Raw genomic sequence first — 6,682 nt, 5'->3', positions numbered from 1 at the left:
TGCTTTACCCATTTTGTTTTACTCGAATATACTTAGAACTGAGAATATATTACAATTTTGGGGAAAAAATTCTAAAAAAAAGAGGTTAACCGCTGGCAACTGATTGCGGACCATAACGAGTGACCAAATTCGTCGCTTTCTTTTTGAACTCGCCGGTATCCATATCACTGGACAGAATTTATCGAGAAGTAACGAATTTATTATTTATCTCGCCTGTTTTGTTTTACTTAAACTAATACTTAAAACTGAGAAAATATTACAACTTTTTGGAAGAAAACATACTGGACGTGCGCGGCACGTCATTCCAGCGCAGTAGCGTTAAAGCCAAGCCTCGCGTTTACGGAAACGGGTACGAGGAATTCGTTCCAACGTTTGCCATCGTCTTCACCCCGGTACTTTCCCTTCGCTTTCGGCTATTTTACATAGCCTTTCGAATGAAATTCGGATTCACCGCACGATTTTGATAAATTGTTAAACCTCTCGATATACGTTTCTCGTGGATATGAACAATTCGATCGCCGCTCGTAGTTAAAAACGAATCTACAAACGAAATTCTCGAAGTTGTGCGAGACGAGAGGCGGTAATCGGCCCGTGAGACCGATGGTGAGTTACGTAATGGCCTCGTTACGTCACCGGGAGGAATATTCGCGTCTTTATTTTCATCGCTCGAAGCGCGGCCGATCGCGGACACGGGTAATTTGCCACATTGTACTGGCCGCGATGTTTCCTTCGACTGCGGGGAAGCCGGCTGTTTCCAACTTTAACGAAATTACACGTAACGAAGCCCGAGCATCCTCTGTCAGGTACATATATACGCGCGCGTATTAGCCGGTTTAGCGGAAGGCGGATCTCTCTCTCTCTCTCTCTCTCTCTCTCTCTCTCTCTCTCTCTCTCTCTCGAGTCGAGTCGATGGATATCCTTCAGTCACGATAATTGCGTTTTTCATTTTCATCCCTGTGAACCGGGATGAACCGAAGCGAGCGCGGAAGAAAAGGAGAAAAAGTGAAAAAAGGAGCGGTGGTGAGGGGGATGATGATCGGGTTGCGTGTTATCGAGCGTTGTGTAGGCTCGTTTGGCGAGCAGAACGCGCCAAAGGGGGATAACACCGGGCTGTCCGTTTTTTATCGGTGATCCGCTGTCCAATTGAATTTCAAGGCAAATTGTTCGCAGAAATGTAGCCGGTGTGGCGGCCAGGTGCAATCGATATTGCACTCCCGTTCGCAATTATCAGCGCGGACTTTGCAGCGGAGTCAGCCTCGTCTCGAAAAACGGTTGCCCGATGGCTTGGACAATTTTAAACGCTTTTGTCACCTGGTAAGAAAGTATAGGGAGCGATGGTCCTTGTTTTTTTTAGTTTACGTCGTTGAATTTGATCGATATCTGAATTTTAGGAAAAAGTATATATTTCGCGAAATTAGACTGCATGTTAATTTGCGATGTTGCAAACGGGAGGGAAAATTAAAAAGTGATCGTAGATATACAAAAATTAAGTCTCACGCCGATCTGATTAGAAGGCCGGAAAGCCAAAAAATAGGATGGCCTATTTGAGGGAATCAATTTTTAGTTTATTATTCAACCGCAGGCCTGTCTCATTTATGATTAAATATATTTGCCATTTGTCCAAGAGATTTTTTCTGTTCGGAAAACTTTGGCTGCCGCATTTAACAATCCTTCGTTTAACTATGATCCTGTATTGTTAGATTTTTCTCTATAACAATTTTATAATGAGCCAACTTCCCTGAAAAACTGGATCATCTAACTCGATTGTCTGGGTATGATAACTTGCTTGTTATTTTTTTCTATAATGACATGATTGAATATCTCGTTATAAAAATGTCTAATAGCTTCTAAATACTGTGTCAAAGCACTGTATTCCAAAATGATCGTTACTTCGAGACTGTTTAATTATACATACTACCTTATCTGTCAACTGAAAACAAATGAATAGAATAGGTCGTTCAGTTTGTGAGCTGAAAATTGACGATTCCATAACCTGGATATATAACCATCTCCGTCCGAACGTGCTCTATTAAAATTGGAACAAAAATACACGCCACCAAAAAAAGGTGTTCCAAAAATGTTTCCGAATACTAAACGCAGAAGGATCGACAGATTGACCGATTGATCGACTGATGCGATTTCACGCAACAGCCGCCGCCCGATCGATCGCCTTTAACCGGTTTCGCGCGAATCCCCGCGCCTGGCTGTTAATTAACCATGACTGCCGGATTCGATTCCGCGGTTCTGGTCAAAGCGAGGTTGTTCCGCTTACGTGGTCGCGTGAAACTTAAAACATCCATCTAACTGGCGGCAGCGTGATTCAAAGACGAACCTGAACCTTCATTCGGGCACCTCTCTTCTTTTTTTTTCCTTTTTCGACAAATGAAGTTCAGAAACTGGACGACGAGATTCACGCGTAGAGCAGCGAACGTGAAACCTGTACTTGAAACACGTATCTCGCGAGGAAGCTGCGTTTTCGAAGGACGAGTTCAACGCGATATCTCCTTTAGCCTCTTGCGCTGGCAACTGATTGCGGACCATAACGAGCGACCAAACTGTATACAATAATTCGTCGCTTTCTTTTCGAACTGGTCGGTACAACATCATTGGATAGAAATTATTGATAAGTAACAAATTTATTATTTGTTTTGCCTATTTCGTTTTACGTAAATATACTTGAAACTGAGAAAAAAATTCCAATTTTGGTTCGAATCCGGAGCAAGCATTGGGACTAACAGAGTGTTGCTCGCTGTTGTCTGCGACTGTCTTCTCCTTCTTTTCAGAATATTCCAAAATTGCAGCTGTGTACTACAGTCTATACTAATAGTTAATACCACTAGTGTCGAAATATAATTTATTTCGGTGGTGAGATTAACGAGACGATACGTTCTATAATATAAGATTTTCTCTAAAATAATTGTCAGAGAAAATCTTCCTTATTTTAATAAATAAAATCTTACTCCATTTTAGCGTCAGATGGAGATATTAAAATTCGAAGCACGCAATTAAAAGATAAACAGTCTATTATGGTACAAGTTTAATGTTGATTATACTGAAAGTTCATCATAAAGGGATCCTAGCAGGCAAGTTGTTCTTTAACCACTTGTGCTGGTAACTGATTGCGGACCATAACGAGTGACCAAACCGTATACAATATATTCGTCGGTTTCTTTTTTAACTCGTTGGTACGATATCACTGGATAGAAATTATCGAGAAGTAATAAATTTATTATTTGTTTTTGCCTATTTTGTTTCATTCAAATATAGTTAAGACTGAGAAAATATTACAATTTTGGCACGTCAATCAAGCGCAATAGGTTAACCACTTGCGCTGGGAACTGATTGCGGACCATAACGAGTGACCAGAACCGTCTACAATAATTCGTCGCTTTCTTTGTCTTTCTTTGTCTTCGTCGGTATGACATCACTAGATAGAAATTATTAACAAGCAACAAACTTATCATTTATTTTGCTTGGGTTACATTTGAATGTACTTAAAACTGAGAGAGTATTGCAATTTTGGGACGAAAAATTCTCGACGTGCGTGGTACGTCAATCCAGCGCAAGAGGATTGCGGACCATAACGAGTGACCAGAACCGTCTACAATAATTCGTCGCTTTCTTTGTCTTCGTCGGTATGACATCACTAGATAGAAATTATTAACAAATAATAAACTTATTATTTATTTTGCTTGGGTTACATTTAAATATACTTAAAACTGAGAGAGTATTGCAATTTTGGGACAAAAAATTCTTGATGTGCGTTGGACGTCAATCCAGCGCAAGAGAATTGCGGACCATAACGAGTGACCAGAACCGTCTACAATAATTCGTCGCTTTCTTTGTCTTTCTTTGTCTTTGTCTTCGTCGGTATGACATCACTAGATAGAAATCATTAACAAATAATAAACTTATCATTTATTTTGCCTGGGTTACATTTAAATGTACTTAAAACTGAGAGAGTATTGCAATTTTGGGACGAAAAATTCTCGACGTGCGTGGTACGTCAATCCAGCGCAAGAGGATTGCGGACCATAACGAGTGACCAGAACCGTCTACAATAATTCGTCGCTTTCTTTGTCTTTCTTTGTCTTCGTCGGTATGACATCACTGGATAGAAATTATTAACAAGTAACAAACTTATCATTTATTTTGCCTGGGTCACATTTGAATGTACTTAAAACTGAGAGAGTATTGCAATTTTGTAAAAAAAAATTCTCGCCGTCTGTGGTGCGTCATTCCAGCGCAAGAGGTTAATCACTCGCGCTGGCAACTGATTGCGGACCATAACGAGTGACCAGAACCGTCTACAATAATTCGTCGCTTTCTTTGTCCTTCTTTGTCTTCGCCGGTATGACATCACTGGATAGAAATTATTAACAAGTAACAAACTTTATCATTTATTTTGCCTGGGTTACAGTTTAAATATACTTGAAAGTGAGAGAATATTGCAATTTTGGGGCAAAAAATTCTCGACGTGCGTGGCGGTTAAGGAAGAAAGGAGAGGAATTTGGGGTTGTGACGGTGTTGTCAGGCCAAGGAGGACGAGAAAAGGATTGGAAAGGAAAGGGTGGCGCGAGCGCGAGCCCGGGCGGGCGTGCATCGGTCTCGAAGCCAAGGTCGGGTTTCGATCGCGCTCGCGAAGAAACGCACATCCCCCCCCGGGTGGATATCGGGGTCAAGAGAGCACTCGGTTCCTTAGCACCAGTCGATTCTAGGCCGGTGGTGGCGGAACGTCCGCCCCGGTCCCGCGGCCGGCTCGATTACAGCCCGAATGTTCGTCGAACCTTCCTTCTTTCCTTCCCCCGGAATCGATCGAAATTCGCCGGATTTCTGCTGGCCGCGCACGTGCAGTGGCCCACCTGCCGCGCGCCCGAGTTTACGTTGCCGTGCAAACTCGGCTTAACCTCTTGGACCCGAGCTAGAGCGCTCTGCCGAACATTGATACCGTTGCTCCAGATACACGATTCTCTCTCTCTCTCTCTCTCTCTCTCTCTCTCTCTCTCTCTCTCTCTTTTTCTTTCTGGCTTTATCTCTCCCCTCTTTCGTCTCTCGTTGAATAACCGTTCTATTTTCACTTCGAGAAAGCTCGTTCGAAATTTCCTTCGTTTACTCGATAGACAGAAGAAGTCTCACTCGTTCAATCTACTGGATATCTGTTCGTTTTAAGATCGCGCGTAAGGAGATGAAATTTTCGCGTATCGTCGTACGCAAGCAACGCGCAATAGTAACGAACTCGACACGAGTGTGCGTGGCGATTGTTTCGATTGTTTCAACCCCTGTATATAATTGCGATTAGCCTGCCGCGCGAGTAATGCCTTGTGTTCGTTATTCGGCCGACCAGACGAGCAGTTTCATGCTAAACAGCTAATTTGCCGCGTTAATTTATGCGTGACGATTGAACGGCTCGAATACCGTTGATGGTACACGGCCAATCTCTCTCTCTCTCTCTCTCTGTCAAATTCTTCCTCCTCTACGCGACTTTTGACATTCTGTTCACGCGTTTGGCAAGCTTCGCCAAAAATTTATTTCTTATCTCGTCTCCTCCTCAGTTAGAAGCTATCTAAGATTTTTTTTTTTTTTTTTGTTTTCATCGCGGACTTTAGCAGAGAATTGTAGAGATCGTAACGAAATGAATAGAATTTACAAATCGAGTGCAAAGATCCGAGAGGCGAGAGATCTACTGGGCTAAGGAAGAAAACAAACGAGAACACGTGCTCCGAGCAGAGTGCACTCGTGTACAGAGTATTGATCGCGTTCTGCAGGTACTCGTTCGCCTGTTTCGTTAGCGGCACGTCGATGGCCACTACCGCCGTGACTGCAGCTGCAGCTGCAACTGCGCCCAGTCTCGCTAAACCCCGGCAGCCAGCCATCGCGCCTGGCCTCGCTTACTCGCCGCCAACTGCTGCCTGCTCTCTCCTCTTCCTCTCTATCGTCTGGATCCTGCTCTCCGCCACGTTTTTTTCGCGCTCCTCGAAACTTCGGACGTTGCCATCGCATCGTTTCTGGCCATTTCTTTCGCAACAACCACAAAATTGCTCGATAGATCGATCGATCGAATCCTCGCTGAGTTCAAACGTTTCAGGTGTCTGAAAATTTTTCCTCTGTTTCTCCTCAGATACTTTCGTTTCGAAGTGCAAGGCCTAATTGAGCACGGCGATGAGAATTATTGTCAGGTCGATCGATCAATAACGATCCACAAATGGATTAATTTCCGAAATACCTTCGACAGAGTTGGCTCGTTTATTGTACGATTGGACCTGTCACACATTCTTGTATTATTTTATCGTTTTATTTATTTAAGAAAAGGAAATATCAGTACGAAGGTATTTGTAATTTTGATTGCGAAAAGTGGTGGGGCTCGTAGGGGGAGGAGTCAACTGAGTAAAGTAGGTGTGGAGGGGGATGCGAGCCGCCAGTTCGACAGGCTAGAGTCTACACAAAAATCGTACGACTCGAATATACAGTAAGAATGAAAATTGAATCAGTAACAAAAGAGAAGATCAGTAACAAATTTTAAGAAAAATATTTCTTGTTGTTAAATAAAGTACAAAAACATGAAAATAAACTTTACTATTTGATTTTTTATAGTTTTGGGAAACTGAAGCTTTAACTTTTTTTAGTTAGGAGAATTTTTTTTTAAGAATTAAGAATCTTTTTAACTTTTAAGATAAGGTTTCTC

Source organism: Frieseomelitta varia, unplaced genomic scaffold (assembly GCF_011392965.1).
Source record: "Frieseomelitta varia isolate USP_RPSP 00005682 unplaced genomic scaffold, Fvar_1.2 scaffold_44, whole genome shotgun sequence".
NCBI classification, from domain to species: Eukaryota; Metazoa; Arthropoda; class Insecta; order Hymenoptera; family Apidae; genus Frieseomelitta; species Frieseomelitta varia.
The sequence above is the reverse complement of the archived record's forward strand: the minus strand, read 5'-3'. Positions refer to the sequence as shown.